Source organism: Ursus americanus, chromosome 8 (assembly GCF_024610735.1).
Source record: "Ursus americanus isolate L20-20 chromosome 8, mUrsAme1.1.p, whole genome shotgun sequence".
NCBI lineage: Eukaryota > Metazoa > Chordata > Mammalia > Carnivora > Ursidae > Ursus > Ursus americanus.
Genome location: NC_142134.1, coordinates 10,764,568 through 10,788,510, shown reverse-complemented (window position 1 = coordinate 10,788,510; position 23,943 = coordinate 10,764,568). Strand labels below are relative to the sequence as shown.

General features: G+C 32.6%; 1 protein-coding gene across 1 annotated transcript in view; it reads left to right on the top strand.

Moving 5' to 3' along the window:
• Nucleotides 1-23,943, top strand: part of GRID2 (glutamate ionotropic receptor delta type subunit 2) — a 1,348,780-nt gene that overhangs the window by 154,444 nt on the left and 1,170,393 nt on the right. The window lies entirely within an intron of this gene.

The following is a 23,943-nucleotide window of genomic DNA, read 5'->3' as shown; positions in this document are numbered from 1 at the left end:
CAGAAATCTTATAATAATGTTTGAAATATAAGGTTAAGTTTAAGGAACAGTTGTACCCTATGAGTGAGGTATAGCGTAGCTATTGTTAGGGCGTTTCAACATTGCACAGTGATTTGATGTGCTGATAATTTTTTATTTTAAAGTTTAAAAACTTAAAGATAAGATTTATATTAAAGATAAGTTATTATTTGAGAAGTTTTACAGATATTTTCTTATATAATTATCACAAATCAATGTAGTATATTCTTACATTATCCCTAGAGGATGAACCTATGGCACACAGGTGTTATATAATTTGTCCAAGCCAATACAATTAGTAAAATTTTATAGTATGTGGAAATAAAACTCTTATATGCTTACATATCCTTAATACTTCATTACTTTAGTTGTCCAATCTTGTTCACTGGTGAAAAATGATTAAAATAATAAAATATTATATTAATAGCTAAAAATATTCCATATATATCAGAACCTATTAATATTCTAACCATTATATAGAAGAAAAATATTTGGTAGATTTTTCTAAATATCATGGTATTTAAAGTTGTACTTTTTTTTACAGTCTGTTTTTTTATTTATTGAGGTATAATTTGCATACAGTATTATATTAGTTTCAGGTATACAGCATAGTGATTTGACATTTGTACACATTAGGAAGTAGTCATCATAATAGGTCCAGTTACCATTTGTCACCTCGCAAAGTTAATACATCTTTATTGACTGTATTCTCCATGCTGTAGATTACATCTGCATGACTTATTTATTTTATAACTGAAAGTTTCTACTTCTTAATTCCCTTCACTCATTTCCCTACACCTGACAACCATCAGTCTGTTCTCTATATCTGTGAGTCTGGATTGTGTTTTGTTTTGTTTCTTAAACTCCACACATTGGTGAAATCATGAGGTATTTGTCTTTCTCTGTATGACTTATTTCACTTAGCATAATACCCTCAGGGTTCACCTATGTTATCACAAATGGCAAAATATCATTCCTTTTTAGGGCTGAGTGGTATTCCATTGTGTGTATGTGTGTGTGTGCGTGTGTGTGTACATGTGTGTATATGCACATACACACATTTTCTTTATCCATGAACACTGATGTTTCCATATCTTGCCTATTGTAAATAATGTTGCAGTGAACATAAGGGTGCATATATCTCTTCAAATTAGTGTTTTTGTTTTCCAGTAGTGGAATTGCTGGATCATATGGTAGTTCTATTTTTAATTTTTCTGAGGAACTTCCACACAGTCTTCCATATTGGCTTCACTAATTTACATTCCTACTGGTTGTTCATGAAGCTTCCCTTTTTTCTACATCTTCACCAACACTTTTTATTTCTCGTCTTTGTAATAATAGCTCTTCTGACAGGTAGGAGGTGATATCTCATTGTGGATTTGATTTGCGTTTCCCTGATAATTAGAGATGCTGCCCATGTTTTCATGTGCCTGTTGGCCATCTTTACGTCTTTGAAAAAAATGTCTATTTAGACCCTCTACTCATTTGTAATCAGATTTTTTTTTTTGTTTTTGAGTTGTATAAGTTCTTGTTGGATATTAACCTCTTATCAGATATGATTTTCAGATATCTTCTCCAATTCAGTAGGTTGTGCCATTTTATTTTGTTGATGATTTCCTTCATTATGCAGAAGCTTTTTAGTTTAATGTGGTACCATTTGTTTAATTTTGCTTTTGTTTCCCTTGCCTTTGGTGTCAGATCAAAAAAAGTATTGCTAGGACTGATGTCAAGTAGCTTACCACCTATATTTTCTTCTAGCAGTTTTAGAATTTCAGGTCTTATATTCAAGTTTTTAATCCACATTAGTTAATTTTCGTGTATGATATAAGGTAGTGTTCTTTTTTTCTTTTTTCTTTTTTTTTAAAGATTTTATTTATTTATTTGACAGAGAGAGAGACAGCCAGCGAGAGAGGGAACAGAAGCAGGGGGGGTGGGAGAGGAAGAAGAAGCAGGCTTCCAGCAGAGGAGCCTGATGTGGGGCTCGATCCCAGATCGCTGGGATCATGCCCTGAGCCGAAGGCAGACGCTTAACGACTGAGCCACCCAGGCGCCCCACGTGGTAGTGTTCTAGTGTCATTCTTTTGCATGTAGTTGTCAGTACCATTTATTTGAAGAGATTGTCCTTTTCCCATTATGTATTTTTACCTATTTTATCATAGATTAATTGACCATATGTGGGTGGGTTTATTTCTGTGCTGTTTATTCTATTTATCACTGTGTCTCTTTCTGTTCTTATGCTGCTATCATACTACTTTGTTTATATTTTTAGTATAGTTTGAAATCAGGGATCATTATACCTCCAGCTTTGTTCTTCTGTCACAAGATTGTTTGGGGTTATTTTGGGTCTTTTGTGGTTCTATAAAAATTTTAGAATTATTGCTTTAGTTCTGTGAAAAAATGTCATTGGAATTTTTGATAGGGATTTCATTGAATATGTAGATTGCTATGGGTAGTATAGAAATTTTTATAATACTAATTTTTCCAATCCATGATCATGGAATATCTTTCCATTTATTTGTGTTTGCAATTTCTTTAATCAGTGTCAGAGTTTTCATTGTACAGTTCTTTTACCTCTGGTTAAATTTATTCCTAGGTATTTTGTTCTTTTTGATGTGATTGTACATGCGATTTTGTCTTGGTTTATGCTTCTGCCTCTTCATTATTAGTGTACAGAAATGCAACAGATTTTTGTATATTAATTTATATTCTGCAACTTAACTGAATTCATTTATTAGCTATAATGGTGGAGTCTTTTGTGTTTCCTATATAATAATCCATCTGCAGATAGTGACAGTTTTATTTATTTCTTTCTAATGTGCCTGCCTTTTATTTCTCTTTTTTCTTGCTGAATGCTGTGACTGTGACTTCCAACATTGTGTTGAACAAAAGTGGGGAAAGTAGTGGGGAAGATATACATCCTTGTCTTGTTCTTGATCTTATAAAAGCTTTCAGCTTTACACTGTTGAATAAGATATTAGCTGTGGATTGCCATACCTGGCCTTTATTCTGTTAGGTACTTTACCTCTATACTTACTTTGCTGAGAGTTTTTTTCATAAATGGATGTTGAATTTTTTCAATAGTTTTTTGATCTATTGAGAAAATTATATGATTATTATCCTTCACTTTATCAATGTGGTGTGTCATGTTGATTGATTTGTAGATGTTGAACCATCCTTGCATCTCTGGAATAAATCCTGCTTGATCATTGCATATGATTATTTTAATGTGTTTTTTGATTTACTTTGCTATTATTTTGTTGATGAGTTTTTAATCTATGTTAATCAGGGACACTGACCTGTAATTTTCTTTTTTTGTATATTGTCCTTGTCTGGTTTTGGTATTAAGGTAATGCTGGCCTCAAAAATGTGTTTGGAAGCTTTTCCTCCTCTTTAGTTTTTTTTTTTGAAGATTTTGAGAAAGATAGGTATTGTATCTTCTTTTTTTGGTAGAATTCACCTGTGATGCCGTATCCTCCTGGACTTTTGTTTGTTTGGAAGTTTTTTATTACTGATTCAATTTCCTTACTAGTAATTGGTCTGTCAAATTTTCTATTTCTTCATGATTCAGTCTTGGAAGATTATAAACTTTTAGGAATGTATTGATTTCTAGGTTGTCCAATTTCTTGGCATGTTCATAGTAGTTTTATGATCCTTTGTATTTCTGTGGTGTCAGTTGTAACTTCTCATTCATTTCTGATTTCATTTGTTTGAGTTCCTTCTCTCTGTTTTTCTTGTTGAGTCTAGCTAAAGGTTTGCCAATTTTTAAAAATCTTTTCAAAGAATCAGCTGTTTTATTGATCTCTGTAATTGTCTTTTTAGTCTCTATTTTATCTATTTCCACTCAGATTAAAACTGTATTCTTAAAAAGATTATATATATATGTGTGTTATATATATATTATGTAAAAAGATATATATATTATATGTATATATCATATGGTCATTTTACCTAACTATTGTCACAACATATAGCCAAATATGGATATTTAAAATTTGCTATTGTAAAAGGATGAAATTTTAAAAACACATCAACAAAGTTCCTTTATTAATGAAAATTGTTTTTTAGTATCCAGTTTATAAGGCTAATCAAGTTGATGTAATATATAATTTGTAAGGGTTAGGGTCATCCAAAATATACTAAATGAAATGTGATCATTTTAAACTGTCTCAAATGGGTGAGGGGGGGAATCTACAAATACAGAGATGGGTAAACTATTCAGTTTATCTGAGAGAGAGAGAGACAGAGAGAGACAGGGAGAGATTGATTATGTGTTTATGCTTAGTATTGTTAGATGTGTAAAGATGTACTAAAATCTTTTCAACTTGGAAGAACGGTTTTGTCATGAGGCAGCAACTCTGGACTGGAAAAATTCTAACATTTAAAAAAAAACTATAAATGTTATTATTTGCTAATACAGCACTTATTTTCTCATATGCAAGATACTTAAGGTCTCAGTGGTTAATTCATCCTAATATCACTGAGAGAGTAGCAATCTGAATATAATATCAAGTTATTTAGTTTAGAATAAATGGACAGACATATCTTTGCAGTTTAAAGACAAAGTTTCCAATGACCCAGTTTTTGGCATATTATTGTCATGGTTCACTCTAGGTTTCTAAATACTGTTTCTGTGCTTACCGAGCCAGAGACAGCATGCTCGATTGTGTCAGTTTATACTTGAATACCTTTAATATGTGAATTCATGCATTCCACTCACAATTTATCACTCTAACCCTCTAGGGCAGATGAATGCAAACACAGAAATGTAGTTTGGATTTTCTTTAAGTGTCACAAACACCCCGGGCTACATTTTGGTTTTAATATAATTTATAATTTTAAAAAAAGATAAATACGTAAAATTTCATTTCTGAAAACAACTTATTATTTTAAAATAAAATTTTAATCCATTTAAAAATTTATGTAGATATTGTATAATGTATATTGCAAATCACAAATGTACACAAACACACATATGTGTACATACATGCCATAAATTTGTTCTTGGCATAAGAGTTACATCATTTAAAGAAAAATACCAGTCCTGAAAAATAGTACATGCTTAGGAAATACCTGTTGACTTAAAAACTGCAAAGGTAAATGAAGAAACTACCTGTAAAATTCATCAAAATAACATTAAAAAATTGTATCTCATCTGATATCATAGTTATGATATTGTTCTCTATATTACGTGTATTAACAATATCTTTGGTTTTCTTTACTATTGAGCTTTCATTTTTCAGTTCCCTTTTCCTGTGGTATTCTCCCTCTTCTTTCCTGCCCAAGCTAAACATATAGTTGAATTCTAAAATGTAAATTTGGAGTGTAGCTCCATGAAAGCTCTTAGTTTGACTGTTTGGAAGTAAGTATGGAAATTCCTTCAGATTTTCAGATTTTGATTGTTTCCTTGATGACCACTTGGAACAAGTTCTTTTAGGATATGAGTTGCCAAAGGGAAATCATGGAAGTAATTTTGATGAGCATGCTATGCTCATACTTCTATGACATTCCTAAGTAGATGGCTTGCCTTGGACACATTTTTAATATATCTTTCTTAACCCTTTTTGTCACTCTCATAGTCTTCATCCTGTCCTTGCAGACATTTTCTCCTTTCCCCCCACCACCAACTTATTGTTCCAAATTTGAACTCAATTTTCTGTCCACTTTTCCCTAATTGATAGAGTGATAGTGATAGTTCTGGATGGGAGCACTCACAGGAGTGCTTTGTAGGGACAAAATTGTAATTTTCAAGGGCCACAAGGGACATCTCAAAGACAAACCAAGATTTAGCAAATTCTTTTGTTGAGCTGACTTGCTTAAGAGTGCAACTGCTTTTAAAACAATCATCACATTGTCAAAATCTAGTAAAGGAAGATAGATATCTCATGTGAACCTGTTGAAAGACAACAGAATCCAGATCTGTGGTTATTGATCAGTGTTTATTTAAGAAATGTGCTGATTTCAAAGGAAATGTAATGAAGAAAAATATACAGCCTGGTGTGTGATTATGGTACTGGATTAATGGACTTCTTTGCAAGTTAGAGGAAGAATTTTATGATTGAAAAGAAGTAAGGAAGTTACATAGGCTCTTTTCTGAGCTAAAGTGAATTTAGTCTACTCTAGTCCAGGTGCAATTTTTAATTGAATTTGATCCTTCTAGTACCAGTTGTGGTTATGTGGATGACGAAATATCTGAGTTATGCAAAGAAAGTTTTTAAAAATGTTTTTATTTGCAGTGTTTTACAATATTATTCAATCAAAAATATACACTGAGCATTAATAATAATTCAGGTATTACGCTATTTAATGAACCCATAAACAATATAAAATGGATACTGTGATGTTCTTCATTTTACATATGGGAAAACTGAAGCACAGATATACTCATTAATTTGTCCTAAGTTCACAGAGAAAAGCAGAACCAGTTTTTTTAAAAAAAGAAAAAGACGATATGGCTAATAAAATGTGCTGCTTTCGTAAGGAATACTTTTCAGACCATTTCTTTTCTTTTCTGTTTTATGAGCCTCTGCTCTCTTCTACATGGTGGTATTTATAAAGCTGAGATCATGGACAGGTTTTGCTAAGACAGTAACCCCACCGTGTTGTTTTCTTTAAAATAGTCAAACTTGGTGAATAAGTCAGATCTTTGGTTTTATTATGTAGTGGAAACCTCAGCTAGCAGTATATATTTTTTCATTTATCCTATTTTTTTCATAATAGATATTGTCTTCAGAACTTAACATAGGCAATTTGACCAATAGGAACAAAATGTATTAAGTAAAAAAATAAGTAGTACATATTAATCAGTTCAGAGGAGAGAGATTGCTGTGGGCTGTAGTAGCCTGGAAATATGTTAGAGAGGAGGTAAGGCTTGATCTGGACTTTGAAGATAGTAGAGAGGGGGAGTCATATTTTGTTAGGGTAAGTTAATACACTTCAGTTAAATATAAATATTAAAATATTTTATTAATTCAGTTTTAAGAGTAATCAATAAGAATCTGATTCTTTTTAACTTTGTTATTAGTCCTAGCTTAAAATTTTCCATTAAATATTGAGTCTTATTATTATTACAATTATTTTGAGTCCTGTTTTTCCTTCTGCGTAATTTTATTAGTTTTCCAAAAGTAAATAATAATTCTTATCAAAAATACATGTATTCTCTAAGTTCCACTAAATGTATGTTTAATATTATTAATTTGTTAGTGTAAAAGAAAAACAGATCATCAGAATCCATGAAAAAGAATAGGAGTGGAATAAGGAGGCTTCTTTTTTTTAACATCTTTGTTGAAATCTTTGACAAGTTGCATATATTTAAGATGTACAACTTGATATTTTGATATATATGTTGTACACATTGTGAAATAACTACCACAATCAAGCTAATTAACATATTTGTCACCTCCATGTAGTTATCATTTTGTATGTGTATGTTGAGAAGATTTAAGTTAAGATCTATCCTCTTCACAAATTCAAGGATACTAACAATACTGTTAATTATCTTCACCATGCTGTATATTAGATCTCTAGAACTTATTGATTTTGTGTAACTGAAACTGTACTGTTTGGCCAGGATCTTGACTATTTTAGATTCCACATATAAATGAGGTCATACAGTGTTTCTCTTTTTGTGTTGTTTATTTAGTTGGCACAATGTCCTCTAACTACATCCATGTTGTCACAAATGGCAGGATTTTGTTCTTTTTTATGATTGAGTAATATTTTGATGTGTATCTTTATCCATTCATCTGTCAAAGGACATTTAGGTGGTTTCTATATCTTGACTATAGTAAATAGTGCTGCAATGAGCATGGGAGTGCAGATATCTCTTTGCAGTCCTGATTTCAGATCCTCTGGATATATACTCAGAAGTGGGATTGCTGGATCATATCGTAGTTCCATTTTTAATTTCTTGAGGACCCTCCATATTGTTTTTTATAATGGCTGTACTAACTTACATTTCCACCAGCAAAGGCTCTCTTTTGTCTACATCTTTGCTAACACTTGCTCTCTTTTGTTTTTGTTTTTTATAATAGCCATCCTGACAAATGTGAGATAATATCTCATTGTGGTTTTAATTTCCATGATGATTAGTGACATTGAACACTTTTTTATATACTTGTTAGCTATTTAAAGTTCTATTTGAAAGGTGCCTATTTAGGTTTTTTGCCCACTTTTTAATTTTTTTTTCTATTTTGGGTATTGAATTCTGAGTTCTTTATATATTTTTGATGTTAACCCCTTATTAGATATATGGTTCATAAATTTTTTTTCCCATTGTGTAAGTTCCTTTTTGTTTTGTTAATTGTTTCCTTTGCTGTTTCTTTTATCTTCCTATAACTTCTTCTTATGTAATTTACTTGTCTTGCATAAAGTGAATGTCCTTGTTTATGATAATAACAAATATCAAATTTTATTTTACATAAGTTTGTATGAAATTAGTTAATAGTTTTTTTGTGTTAGTATTGGTTTCAATATACAAAAACATCTCCACATTTTCTTCTTGAAAAGGAAACTGTCTAACTATTGGTATGATTCATTATTAAGAACACCAGAAATATTGGGAAGTACGTTTTCTGACATGGTGCCTATGTTAGTTTCCTGTAGCTGCCATAACAAATAACTTCAAATGCTGTGACTTATAACAACATAAGTGTATTCTTCCACAGTGTTGGAGGCTGGGAGTCCAAAACCCACTCTGGGAGGGTTGTGTTCTTTATGGAGACTCTTGGAAGAAATCCATTCTTTGCCTCTTCTAGCTTCTCTTGGTTGCCCTGGTATTCCTTAACTGTGGTGGCCTCTCTCTGATCTCATATACTGTCTCCCAGACCTGTACAGATACTGTTGAATTGGTGAAAGGGAAATAAGAATATAATTTTACTCCATTTAGTTATGTTAACTATTCTAGATAGTACGTTTTCACACATTAACATTCCTTCAAGACAAGAGAGAAATTCAGATCAGAAAAAGAGGTTTATATTTTGTATTTGTTTAATATTGTCAACCTAGAGCCTCTTCTCAAATCATATCCCAGGGAAGATATTGTTGCCCGATTCTGTCTTATCCTGGACCTTTCTCTGGCTAAGAGGCTCTAAGGATGCATAATATAAGAATCCTAATGGAAGAGAATATTTGCTAATTTACTGTTTACATCCAATACTCATGACTTAATTAATATACTATTTTACAAATTTAAACGTTTAGTTTATTATTATGACTTTCTAAATTATATATGTTATATCATTACTTTTAGAAATCTTTATTTTTTACATTTTGAATAGTGAAATCTATGAAATACTAATTATCAAAATGTGCTGCACCATGGATTGTGTTTTTACGTGGAATGTTTTGACAAAACATACTAATAATCTACATATATTTGTTGCTTAACTGAAATAGTTGGTCACAAACACAACCTTATACCAATCAAAGAATTTTAGTTTAAGATGTCAGCTAGTTTTTTTAGTTAAATTTCCTCTTCTCAAGTGATATAAGCATGTTTTTTCAGTTTATTTTGTCAAGACTTAGTATCTATGTTGAGTGGAGGTGGTAAGCCTCTCCTTGCAAAATAAATATTGCTGGACTATCAAAACAAATTGAGGGCTTCAGAGGGGAGGGGGGTGGGGCAATGGGGTAGACTGGTGATGGGTAGTAAGGAGGGCACATATTGCATGGTACACTGGGTGTTACACACAACTAATGAATCATCAAACTTTACATCAGAAACCAGGGATGTACTGTATGGTGACTAACATAATATAATAAAAAAAAATTAAAAAATTTTAAAAAAATAAATAAAAAGAAAAAAAAACTAGAGTCACCAACCACCAAATACAGGGAACAATCTGATTTCTGAGTGAAGTTAACAATCTGAGGCCAGGTGTCTTGAGAATAGGACCTGATGGAAGCAGATATGAAAAGTATGAATTATTTTGCCAAATTGAAGTCAGAATATTAAAAGTCACAATTGAGATATTTGGGGGAGTGGTTTCATGATTCTACAGGGACAGGGAGATAACCACTTTAGGATGTTTAGTAGCAGAGTGCCCCTTATTGGGGTCAGACCTGATACTGCAAAGCTAAGCAAATTAGCTCAAATACTTTTGAAGAATTCTAAGAAATGGAAAAACTGCATATGAGAAAGTATAATTGCTAACCCTTTGTAAACTTTAATCAAACTCTCTGATTTGCTATGTGAATGAAGATTAAACTGTGCAAATGACAAAGCAAGATTTTCTCCATATACACTAATAAAAACTTATTATTCCCAAATTTGTTTTGTTTTTATTAAAGTTACAATAGAATAAGGGAAATCTATGATGGGAAAAAGAAAATTCACATATATGTAGAGAAAATTTTAACTAACCATAATTGCTATAAGCCAGTGTTTTGATTCATTTTTAATAATTGTAACTTTTTTTTTATCAGTGGTTATTTTGTGCTGGATACTGCTGTAAGTGCTTTATACATATTTTTCTCCACTCAGTCCATACAGTGGCCCACTGAATTAGATACTATTATTTATTCTGTTATAGAGATTAATCCAAGATACAGAGCGTTTTAATAACTTTCTCCCAGTCACGAAGGTAGTAATGGGCACAAAGAACCCCCCCAAGATGATCTAGAACTGGATATTGAAACAGTACTTCCATAGGCAAAGCACTGAAATACTTTCTACAAACTACATAATGTTTCAGTCATTTATCTGAAAAAACTTAGTAATTAGAGAAAAAAAAGTGTAGATAAAATATCATTTTGGATATCCAGAAACTCCAGTAGTACTGTATTTTAATAATTATTGCATAGGAGAGAAATAAAATATTATTGGAATTCCAGATACTAAAAGACCACATCCATGTGGAATGTTCAGAGAAGACGTCTGGAAAAATTAAAGTTTCCAAATATATCCTGTATAATGAGTGTTTAAAAAGGTAGAGACAAATTCAATTTTAGGCAGAGTCAGGGAACAGAACAAATCTGGTTGAACGAGGCATAATGTGACATAGATTGGAAAATCACATTAGAATAAGAATGGGGAGCCTGAGACTCAAGCCAAAAATTCCAGACCTAGTTTAGTAGGTATTGAGACAGTACGATGATATGAAGAGCACCATATTAATAAGCAGAGTCGTGGTTAGGTTTTGGAGTCATATAGTTTTGATCCAACTCTGCTACCCTATTAGCTGTGATTTTAGTTAAGCCATTTAATATTATTATGCCCTACATATTACATTAATATGTAAACTCAGATTAATGAAAATGTTTGCTTCATTTGGTTATTATCTGGATTACATAGAAAACTTCATGTGGAAGTCTAAGCCCAGTGTTCACCTTAAATTTAGTAATTATCTGTTCATTAAGCAGTTTTTGAAGGTCTATTATAAACACATCATTGCATTATTACTAATTTTATTGTTACTATTACTATTATTATTTGATAAAGCTAATAACTTGAGGAAATTCATGGCAAAGATACATAAGGGTGGATGAAAAAAGAAAGAGAGAAGGTGAAGAAACCAATTAGAAAACAATTTCAGTGGTACAAATGGGAATAAAAAGGCCTAAAAATGGAGTATGACAGTGAAGGAAAAAAAAGAATTGATGAGAATATTCAAATATTTATAATTGAACACATTTTATTTATATACTTTTATTCATTATTTATAATAGATTTACTTCTAAAAGAGGTAAAAACATGACTCAGGACAATTAATAAGAGAGGAAAATGTTTACACAAGTGTTCGTAATGAAAAAGCGTGAAGAAGTGCTCAAGATTTTGGAGCCTCACACTTCACATACATGTCAGTGTATCATGTCTATATTTATGTTTACTGTCACTAATCATGTCTATATTAATTTTACCTGTTTGTGTGTTTGTGTGTTTGACCCAAGTAATAGTACATAATAGCTTTCTAAAATTTTCTGGGCCTGAAAAAAGATTTGGCATTGCAGGGAAAGTAAGTGTAGTGAAAACCGATGATGTAAATACAGAGTAATTAATAATAGTGGTGGAAGCTGTGAAATAACCAAGTAGACTATGCAAATGGGATCTCATTAACACCTACACTGATTTGACTGACTTGTAGTCCATACATATACACTTGACTCTACAAAAGATAAACTGGTCAACTTGACAATCCAGATATTATATAATGCTATTAATGAAAACACCAACCTTAAAAAATGTTTATTTTTAGTCATTTAAAAACTAAACTCTGTGGACAGAATCAAATCACCTTTATCAACCTATTAGAAACACTTAGTAAAAAAAACAGTAAATTTTATGTCTTGCTGTTGGGTGTATAACACAGACACACACACACACACACACACACACACACACACACACACACGAAAAGTAAAAGAAAGGTACATCTCTCCTAAGTCTCATATTTTATATAAACTGAGTCTCTTATATTTTTTTTATATACTCCCTGTTGTGATAGGAAATATATAATGGATCCCGCAGCTTTCAAATAACATTATTTCAATTTGACTTTAACAATCAGATTTATATTTATGTTTGAGGTTTATTTTGTATTCTATTCTTTCAAAAAGTGATACGAAGTACCTTACCAATTGCTCTCCTCTCCTTTCTTACATACACATACATTTACACACACATATGCAGATTCTCACAAAAAGGTTAGTATAAAAAGAATAACAAGGGCAATAATCTTTGACAAGAAGGAAAAAGAAAATATGCTAACTTAATGAGTTAATGTAGTTGATGATTTAAGTTAGTATGGCATTATAAATCTTATTGCAGCAAAGACAACAAAGAAAAAGGGAAAGGAGAATATTACATATATATTAAAATTATTCAAGTTTCTTGGTATATGGAATCTTTCCTATTTTAAAAGGAAAATCTCACATGGGAATATTATAAGACATACAGTTTGTGATAAAATTGACAGTATCTTGACTATGAAATATAGCAAACACAGAAGAAGAACTCATGTGGCTTTTTGGGGGGCGGGCAGGGATTGACCAAACTACACTATAAAAGAATAGTAGCCAGCTAAACTCTTATACTTGAATAGATTTTTTTTTTTATTGTGGTAAAAAACAACATGAGATCTTCCCGCACAACATTTTAAGTGTGCAGTACAATGTTGTTAACTATAAGAAGCGTGTTGTACAGCAGGAATCTAAAACATTTTCATTTCACATGACTGAAACTCTGTCTCTCCAGCCCCTGGAAAGCACCATTCTACTTTCTGCTTTGATGAGTTTGACTGCTTTAGATACTGTGTGTGGAATCATCCAATTTTCCTTCCGTAATTGATTTAGTTCAATTCACTTGATATCCTCAAGTTTTATCCATGTTGTAGCATGGGAGAGGATTTTTACTTTTTTATAGTTGAATAATATTCTCTTGTATGTATATAAAATATTTTCTTTATCCATTCATCTGTTGAGGGACATTTTGGTTGTTTCTGTATCTTGGCTATTATAAATAATGCTGCAGTGAACATGGGAGTGCAGAAATTGCTTTTTGATCTTGATTTCAGTTCTTTTGAGCCTATATCCAGAAGTGAGATTGATGGATCATAAGTTAGTTCTACTTTTTATTTTCTGCGGTTACTCCATACTGTTTTTACATAGTGCCTGCAAAATTTTACATTTCTACTAACAGTATACACGGGTTCTAAATCATCTACGTTCTAGCTAATATTTGCTGTTTTCTGTTTGTTTGTTTTTATAATACCCATTCTAACAGGCATAAGGTGATATTTCATTGTGGTTTTGATTTGCATTTCCCTAGTGATTATATCCATGTCAAAGTCCATGGCATTTTTTACAGGAACAGAAAAAAAAATCCTAAAGTTCATATGGAACCACAAAAGACTCAAAATAGCCAAAACAATCCTGAGAGTAAAGAACAAGGTGGAGGCCTCGTAGTTCTTGATTTTAAAACTTATTACAAATTGGGATGAGTGGTGGTATAATAGGACAGTTGATTAGGGAATATTTTTCCCTGAGGTCAGTCAGTTCTCATGAAAGGCTGTTAATCAGTTGTCAGCATTGCCGTGGTCAAAGGTGGGTGAAAGTTCAGGGGCCTGGAAAGGGAGAGAAGCCTGATGAAAGTTTGGTCAAGTTAGCAGGCCTTATGTCCAGATTGCTCAGTGGGGACAAATAGTTCAACTAATCATTTAGGAGACAAAAAAAAAAAAAAAAAAAGAGAATTCGATAGTTTTTTTGTCAGTCTTTGTTATAAGTAAAAGAGGCATTACCTGTAAGTCTTATCTAAGTTACATAGTGAGGGGTAGTTCTTCCCAGTCAGGAATTTTGGGGGACACAAAAAAGGTTGGGAAATTTCTTGATTGTTGTTCTTTTTACCAGGACGCTTGTAGAGTTTGGCATTGTCACTGCCAAATGGAATTTTGCTGGCAAGTGCTGCAAATACCGCTGTCTGGTAAACTTGCAGAGAGACTGATGTTAGATGGCTTAGTTTCCTATTAACTCTTGTTTGTGCAGAAGACCACAGTGAGTCTGTGCCATAGCCTCACTTCAGCTCTTGGTAAATTGTCTTCTCCCCAGCAAGTGTGCCTCAGCCATAGCGAATTTCAAGTCAGGTCTGTCAGTTCTCAGTGGAGCATAGACACCAGGAAGAAAATGAATGGTGCAGACCAACTTGATCACCCTGTACTGTGACCTTTTTCAAAGTCTGACTTTTGGAGTGGTGAACAGCCTCTGTTTTTTAATTCTGTTTTTCCGCAGTTTTATTGAGATATAATTGACATATAACATGTATTAGTTTAAGGTACAACATAATGATTTGATGTATGTACATATTGTGAAATGATTAGCACAATAAGTTTAGTTAACATCATAGTTATTTTTTAAATGTTTTTTGTCCTACATAACATTTAATACATTGAACATCAAAAACATATTATTAGATCCATCAAAAGCATATTTGGACATTCAATCGTTTGTCTAAGTCATTTTTTTAAAAGTCTTTCTCAAAATTCTTGGTCCATTCTGATAGGCACAGATGAGTATTTTCATGTAATACTAAAAACAACAAACGGAAGAATGACATTTTTTAAAAATTAAACACTGATGAAATAATACATAAAATTTGCTCCTCATTAAAAGTAAATACTTTCTCTTGAAGTAAAAGATGAATGTCCAGCTATTAAATTTATTTAAATTTTAAAGTTGAAGACATCTTAGTGTTCGAAACAATACAACTGAAAGAAAGCTTTCTTAGAATTAGTTACCAGTGTCATTATTTTCTTTTATAATTTATTTGACTGTGGTCTTGCTGAGGAAGAATTTCATCTTGGAGCTAAGAATTCTGATGCTCAGATATTATAATAACAGATCATGTCATTAAAGTTTTTTGACTATGTTCTCTTTCCAGTTTAAATTGTTGAGATAGCAAATATATGGAAATTTATTCTGCCTGTTTGTAGCCTTCATCATATTCAAAGCTAAAAGATGCATTTGGATGGTGTGGGTTGGAGAGGACGGCAGGTGATCAGAATTAATTAGGAATGCACACACAGGAATAGAGTTAGAAGTACAAATTATAAGTATCTTCATTGGTGGTTCATGAAAAATGGAATGCCAGATTTCTTTGGTGCTTATAATTTCTGTTCAATTTATGAGCCATTATACAGTATTCTGATCTGATAAATTTTTAGTGGATTTATCTTAAGGCTTTATTAAGCTGAATAACAAATGGGCACATGCTTTATTGAGATGGACAGTGTACTGAAACCAGTAGGTTTCCAAGGTGATTTAGAACCTGGATAGCTGTTTCACTGGTTTATTGTGTTCACCTCCATTAAAGACAATTACTATGCCCTATTGAAAAATAGTGTAGAATAATTGCTGTAACACATTTGATTCTGAATTCCCAGTATGAAATCCTGTCTTGGAACAAGTCAATGTTACCATGAGATTGATGGAAAATTTCGTAGGAGGTAGTCACTCTAAAGTCTTAAAAAAAGTATTTTATTACCTTGATGCCATTTTGATTATTCTTAAATTATCAGTATTAATCTTTAAAAATCCAGAGAGAACATATTCAAAATACCAATGAATGATTTCCGTTTTGCATAATTAACCATAAATGCCCATAATGAGTAATAAATCTATCCAGTTGAAAAATAAAATCCAATATCCTATCTAAAAGTAAAAGCAAAACTGATTTGAATGGAATAAGAAAAAATATCTGGAATAGCAGTTAATCAGCTAGTATAGTCATTTTATATTTTGCTTTTTGTTTACTTACCTTTCCCTGCTAGACAATAAGCAACTTACAGGCAGACTCTAGGTCATGTACATGATTGCATCTCAGGTACCTGGCTTTTTCCCCTGGTATATTAGCTCAATAAATATTTGATGAACGACTGTTTTTGAAAGTAATCAATGGCTGGCTGAAACATTTATTTGTGAATGTCTTGAAAGAGACTTGAGAGTGAAAGGTCTACTATATGCATTTTTGTGTATCTTGCTTATTGCAATACCTTGGTTAAAGAAGTCTTATATAAATTATACTTCCATTTTCACGGCTTCAGAGAGCTCTAGTTCTGTGTTTCCTGTGGTATATTGATGCTTTTTATGTTATGCTATAACTCCATACTCCCCAAGCCTAACAGAAAACTTCTTGTGTCTTTTCTCATTGCTATCGGCTTAGTTCAGTTCTTTATCACATTAAAATTAGTTTACAGCAACAGCCTAAGAACTGATCTCTCTGCCTAAAGCAGAGTGTTTACTTCATTCTCTTTTCTTGGCATTTGACAATGAATGATACAGTAACTAGTGACATTTCTTATATCGATTTGTTATTATTTTTTCATTGTCATGTTTTACACATTTGTCTTGATCAAGAAAATGCTTTACAGATAGGTGGGTTTTGTTAAATAAATTTTGATTACTTCATTTCATTCTTACCTATGAGCCCATTTCCTTTCCCTTTGTATTTTCCCTAATATTTAGGTGTTTTTTAGAGATCACATCTCAACTATGTTTTTGTGTTTAATGTTTACCAGTGTAATATTCTAATTCTTTGAGTCTTTAATTAGGAAACAGAGACTTGGTTTCTTTTATTTGGTATGTATATATGTATGCACATGATGTCAAGACAAATGGATTTTTACATTTTATGGTGTTTGAAGTTAGATGACTGTTAATTATTCTGTGATTTCTTCACAGGATGTTAAAGACAGTATCATTTCTTGTGTCATTTTATAGTGCATTGTTTGGTAATGCTAGATGAAATTAATTTTCGATTATTGTAGTAATACTATTATTTTCAAACTAGGCATTGTATATTTTCCTAAATTTTGCACAGAATATAAAGATGAATGAAAGGATTTTTTTTTTTTTTTGGTGAGATTGGCTTTCCTTGAGATCAACACATTTCCAGTACCTGAATCTTTAGTTTTTCACAAGCATGCCTCTTTTAAAATAAATATTTTTTATTTATAACTATCCTAAAAGGCTTATGTATATTCACTAGGACCAGGAGGATTTATGAGGAAAATCCTTCCCTAAGACAAATCTTACGAAGGCTTTGAATATGGAAAAGGACCTTATTAAACTTGTTGGTTTTCAATAAGCATATTTTGGAAAGACTCTAATGAACTGTCAGGAGCAATTCTCTTCCTTAGCTATTAATTTGGCTGCAATTGCTGAAGTTAGAGGGTTCTCTCATGGTAAATTAGCAACAAGAATTTAACCCTACTCAATGGTGTGTAATTACCACAAGTGGGACCAAATATTTTGAGTAAAATAATGTTTATTGGCTTAATAAATATTAATCAGGGTTTATTATATAACCAGGTAGGCAATTGCTTTGATACATACTTGCATGTATCATTGAGAGTTTAAGGAAGACTTATCTTCCAATGATCACTATTTAGAATGCTCGTATTTAATTAGAGCATCCTTTCAGATACTCTGATTAGAGAACAGGACAACATTTTTATATTCACAAAGCTTCTGTCTAGTTTCAGTTCATTTCCATATGTGATCCGAGGCACAGACATTATAATGTTTCTCTGGCGACTAAGTAAGTGGTACCATTGTAGTCCTGAAATAGAAAGCTCAAAGACTCTTTGAACCAAGTTCTTAAATGATACATAACATAATAAGTAGTAAGAAGTCACATCTGAAATCCCATGACATGAATATTATTGTCAAAATTACCTTAGTAATTGAGTAAACAATGTTTGGGGCAAAACGATATATTTTTAGGGCTTGCTGTTTCTGTTTCCCCAAAAAGATAAAGGGGGTTTGTGTCCTAAAAATTCTCCTCAAAAAGGGCAGCCTGGAACTATTTAAAGTCCCCAAAATGGAGAGAATTTAGTTTCTTCAAATTCAGTGAATTCAACCATGTTTTTTAAACATACATCCTGACTATTGCTTTCCTTCCCCCAGATACCAATAATGGCTGATGTTCCTAGAATCTGAATAGTCATTCATAGGTTTGCTTCTTTAAAATAAATATTTTTTAGGTATACCTATCTTAAAGGATTGTGTGTACTCACTAGGGCCAGGCACATTTTATGAGGAAGATCTTTCCTTAAGACAAATTATAGTGAACAAGGCAGAAATATTCAAAGAGTGGCAGAAGCTGGCAGAAATCAGAGTGAATAAGACAAATATAGCCCTCCCTCAAGAACCTAAATTCTAAAGCTCCGTCATCCTCCATATTAACCAAATCCTTCTGAGACTAACCTTTAATTAATGATCGTATGTGTCAGCAGCTCTTAATTCAAGTCTAGTTGTTTAAGAGGGGCTCCCTGCATTCTTGAACATTCTTTGCCTTTCCCAAACACTGCAGCTAATTAATTTCTAAAAGTTGATTTCAAAACTAATTATTTCATTTTTCTTATTTATCTCTCATTGAGTTCAATTGACCATAAGATCATCTTAACTTGACAGTTATTTCTTTTTGATCTAGACTTCTCTAGATTGCTAGGTTGTTTCGTAGAAGTCCTTAAAATATTGTGGTCATTTTGAATATTTGACCTTTTTTAGACTCTAACCTTTAGCTATTTCCAATAGCAGATAATCAGAAATAACCATACAGAGTAACCAGATAAATATTTTTTCCCCAAACTGAAGCATTGGTTAGCAAACGATACCATCTACTGTTTTTTTTTTTTTTTTAAGATTTTATTTGTTTGCTTATTTATTTATTTCTTTGGGAGAGAGGGTGAGAGAGAGAGAGAGCATGGTAGCCCACACGAGCAGAGGGATGGGCAGAGGGAGAGGGAGAAACAGACGCCCAGCTGAGCTGGGAGCCCAACATGGCCTGATCCTAGGACCCTAAGATCATGACCTGAGCCGAAGTCAGACATTCAACGCTGAGCCACACAGGCACCCAGACCATGTACTGTATTAACACTGTATTTCCAGGTTAAATGTTAGGAAAAAAGTATGATTTGAAAAAGCAAAAATAAATATAGAACTAGATAAAAAATATTTGTCTTAACTCTATTTCTCCTACTTAACTAAATTTATAGTATTTTTTTATTTTTCTTTCTCTTCCCTCCCTTCTTTCCTTTGTTTCTTGTCCCAGAGCCCCAAAGTCTCTGTTCCATACACCTTACACGATTCAAAATTTCCTAAAACCAACCAAACCTACTATTTAGGAAATTTCTAATGATTACTTTGTGTTTCTCACCAAGGTTGCTCTTCCAGATTAAACTATTTTGACATGTTTGTGTCTGTGGAACTTATTTTTGTTTGTTGTGGGTGAAGGATTTCATATGATCTTATTATTATTATTATTATATTTTAATTTTATTAACATACAGTGCAATATTGGTTTCTGTTGTAGAGTTTAGTGATTCATCACTTACATACAACACCCAGAGCTTATCACAGGTGCCCTTCTTTAATATCCATCACCCATCTTAGCCCATCCCCCGCCCACCTCCCTCCATCAACCCTCAGTGTGTTCCCTCAGTGTGTTCTCCATCATTAAGAGTCACTAATAGCTTGTTCCCTCTCTCCTTTTTTTCTTTTTCCCTTTCCCATATGCTCATCTGTTTTCTTTTATAAATTCCACTTATGAGCGAGATCAGATGGTATGATCTCTGACTGACTTATTTCACTTAGCATAATAAACTCTAGCTCCGTCCATGTCATTGCATATGGCAGGACTTCATTCTTTTTGGTGGATGAATAATATTCCATTATATATATGTATCACATCTTCTTTAGCCATTCATCAGTTGATGGCCATTTGGGCTCTCTTCATAGTTTGGCTATTGTAGATAATGCTGCTATAATCACTGGGGTGCATGTACCCCTTTGAATCAGTATTTTTGTATCCTTTGGGTAAATACCTAGTAGTGCAATTGTTGGGTCATAGGGTAGTTCTATTTTTAAATTTCTGAGGAACCTCCATAGTGTTCTCCAGAGTGACTGTACCAGTTTGCATTCCCACCAACGGTGCAAGAGGGTTCCCTTTTCTTCCCACCCTCACCAACACCTGCTGTTTCTTGTGTTGTTAATTTTAGCCATTATGACAGGTGTGAGGTGGTGTCTCATCATGGTTTTGATTTGTATTTCTCTGATGATGAGTGATGTTGAGCACTTTTCACGTGTCTGTTAGCCATCTGGGTGTCTTCTTTGGAAAAGCGTCTATTCATGTCTTCTGCTCATTTCTTGACTGGATTACTTGTTTTTTGGATGTTGAGTTTGGTAAGTTCTTTATAGATTCTGGATATTAACCCTCAATCACATATATTGTTTGCAAATATCTTCTCCCATTCCATAGGCTTTCTTGTTTCCTTTGCTGTACAGAAGCTCTTTATCTCTATGAAGTCCCAATAGTTTGTTTGTGCTTTTGTTTCCCTTGCCTCCAGTGACATGTCTAATAAGAGACCAAAGTCAAAGAGGTTTCTGCCTATGTTCTCCTCTAGGATTTTGATGGTTTCCTGTCTCACATTTAGGTCTTTCATCCATTTTGAATTTGTTTTTGTGTATGGTATAAGAAAGTGGTCCAGTTTCATTCATCTGCATGTGGCTGTCCAGTTTTCTAAACACCATTTGTTGAAGAGACTGTCTTTTTTCCATTGGATATTCTTTCCTATTTTGTTGAAGATTAGTTGACCATAGAGTTGAGGGTCCATTTCTGGGTTCTCTGTTCTGTTCCACTGATCTGTGTGTCTCGTTTTGTGCCACTACCATACTGTCTGGATCACTACAACTTTGTAATATAGCGTGAAATCCAGAATCATGATGTCTCCAGTTTTGTTTTTCTTTTTCAGAATTGCTTTGGCTATTCAGAGCCTTTTGTGGTTCCATACAAATTTTAGGATTGTTTGTTCTAGTTCTGTGAAAAATGCCTGTGGTATTTTGATAGGGATTGTATTAAATGTGTATATTGCTTTGGGTAGTACAGACATTTTAACAATGTTTGTTCCTCCAACCCATGAGCATGGAGTGCTTTTCCATTTCTTTCGTAAATGTTCTATAGTTTTCAGAGTACAGATCTTTTACCTCTTTAGTTAGGTTTATTCCTAGGTATCTTATTGCTTTTGGTGCAATTGCAAATGGGATTGATTCCTTCATTTCTTTTTCTGCTGCTTCATTATTAGAAATGCAACAGATTTCTGCACATTAATTTTATATCCTGCAACTTTGCTGAATTCATGTATGAGTTCTTGCAATTTTTTGGTGGAGTCTTTCGGGTTTTCTACATGGAGTATCATGTCGTCTGCAAATAGTGAAAGTTTGACTTCTTCCTTGCCAATTTGGATGCCTTACATATTTTCCTTCCTTTAATCTCTAGATATTTTGACAAATTCTTTCTAGGAAGAATTTTTAGTTGTTATGCGCTTGTTATATGTATAACAGAGGGAGTTTTATTCATGGGTAATCAGGCAATTAGATCATAAAATTAGAATTACCTCAGGATGTACATCAACAGAGAAATTTAAATATATTACTTAAACATATTATTTTACATTTTACATGAGAAAGCAATACTATTTTTGGTAATATTAATAACAAAATAATTGAGCAAGTACTATGAGTTAGGGACTGTGTTATCTCTTTTAATCATTACAGAGCTCTAAAAGAGAGTTTGCTTATGGTTACCAATATATAGAGATAACAAGTACCAGAGTGAAATCTGAGTCTGCTGGTATAATTGCTGCTGCTCATAAACACTGGACTGACATGACTTTGGTATAGGAATTTTAAAATCTGTATTTTAACATTAATTTTATTTTATACATTTTATTTTTGTTCATCATACAGGTTATATTTCTGATTTTACTAGAAAGATTATGCACATAATAGGCACTTTAATACATATTTAAACCTAAAGAAACTTATTAGTTAAAAACTAATTCACTCTTATGTCTTTTGCAGTAATATCGCTGAGTTAGATAAATATAACAGTAAATTTGTAATAATTTTTATGTACTTGACTTGGGATGAAACCCAAACAAAATCCCATAATAGAAGAAAATAAGTCACAAATAATCAAACTGTTTCACATATACAGAAAGCGTGAAGAGTATTTAAAAATCACTTTTGTGGTAGTAGAGCAATGAAAGCATTCATGTGGAATCTATTTCATTTTAGACTGTGTTTCTAGTCAAGCAAAACCAGAATTCTCCCCATGAGAGAGTGTCCAGATCAAAGAAACTGCTTCTTGCTCAGTTTCTTAAGCCAAAAAAATATTTGAAACACATTTTCAATGTACCTCAAATACCTTCCTACTAGATTTATATTAACTCTGAGCATCTTATTAATTGGTCATTGGGGAGAATGTCCTTCCTAGGATATATTGTTAGTTGCTATGGGAAAATATTCAACATGCATATTAGCAACATATTTTCTCAATTATACAATGAATAAAAGAAGGTAGGGGACCTCTTGTGTATAAATGGATGATGGAAGAAGTTTAGGTGGTTGAGGAAATTGCAGGCAGAAAGGATGATAATTTTATTTAGCTATGGAGACAATTAGAAAGATTGATACAATCATCCTTTTAAGGCACAAGAGTAGAATAATGGAAATTTTACAAAAATGAAGGATGTAACTGAGATGTAGTCAAGATTGAATGAGATCAGTGTTCATAGGCACCATGGAATCTGAATGAAGGATTTTTCCAGGTTCACCTGTCATTTATTTATTTATTTTTAAAAGATTTTATTTATTTATTTGACAGAGACAGCCAGCAAGAGAGGGAACACAAGCAGGGAGAGTGGGAGAAGAAGAAGCAGGCTCCCAGTGGAGGAGCCTGATGTGGGGCTCGATCCCAGAACTCCGGGATCACACCCTGAGCGGAAGGCAGACGCTTAAGGACTGCGCCACCCAGGCGCCCCTCACCTGTCATTTAAACTGGTTATTGATTACTTAGTATTTATAAAATATAATGTAATATAAAATAAGACATTATAAAATATACTAACTCATGTTGAGTTAATTCTAAGTTAAATGTAGACTAATTATGTGGAATGCATATTATCTGATCCACACATCTCCTCTTAATGGGTAAGTTATGGTGAGGAAGAAACCTCAGAAAAACACATCTTTACGCTTTCTTGGTGAGGTCTGAAAGAATTTCAGATAGTACTCAGCTCCGTGCCACATGCAAATACACCTAGATGTGCTAACTTTTTGGTATAACTGAGAGTCATCATCATGGCTAAATGAATTAAAGAGAGATTTTTAAGAAATATATGAAATGAAATTCTGTTTTCTAAAGACTGAGAAAAAAATTATACTATTTTCAACAAATGTTCTGACTGAATGTATAGCCTTTTTTTTCCCCCAGATAACTGGACCTTGTAATATAAGGGACATAACCTTTATTTATTTATTTATTTATTTATTTATTTATTTATTTATTTATTATTTTTTAGGGTCATAGCCTCTAAATTAATATTAAATATTTTGAAAATCATTACAAACTGCATTGCATATTTTTTATTCTCCTTC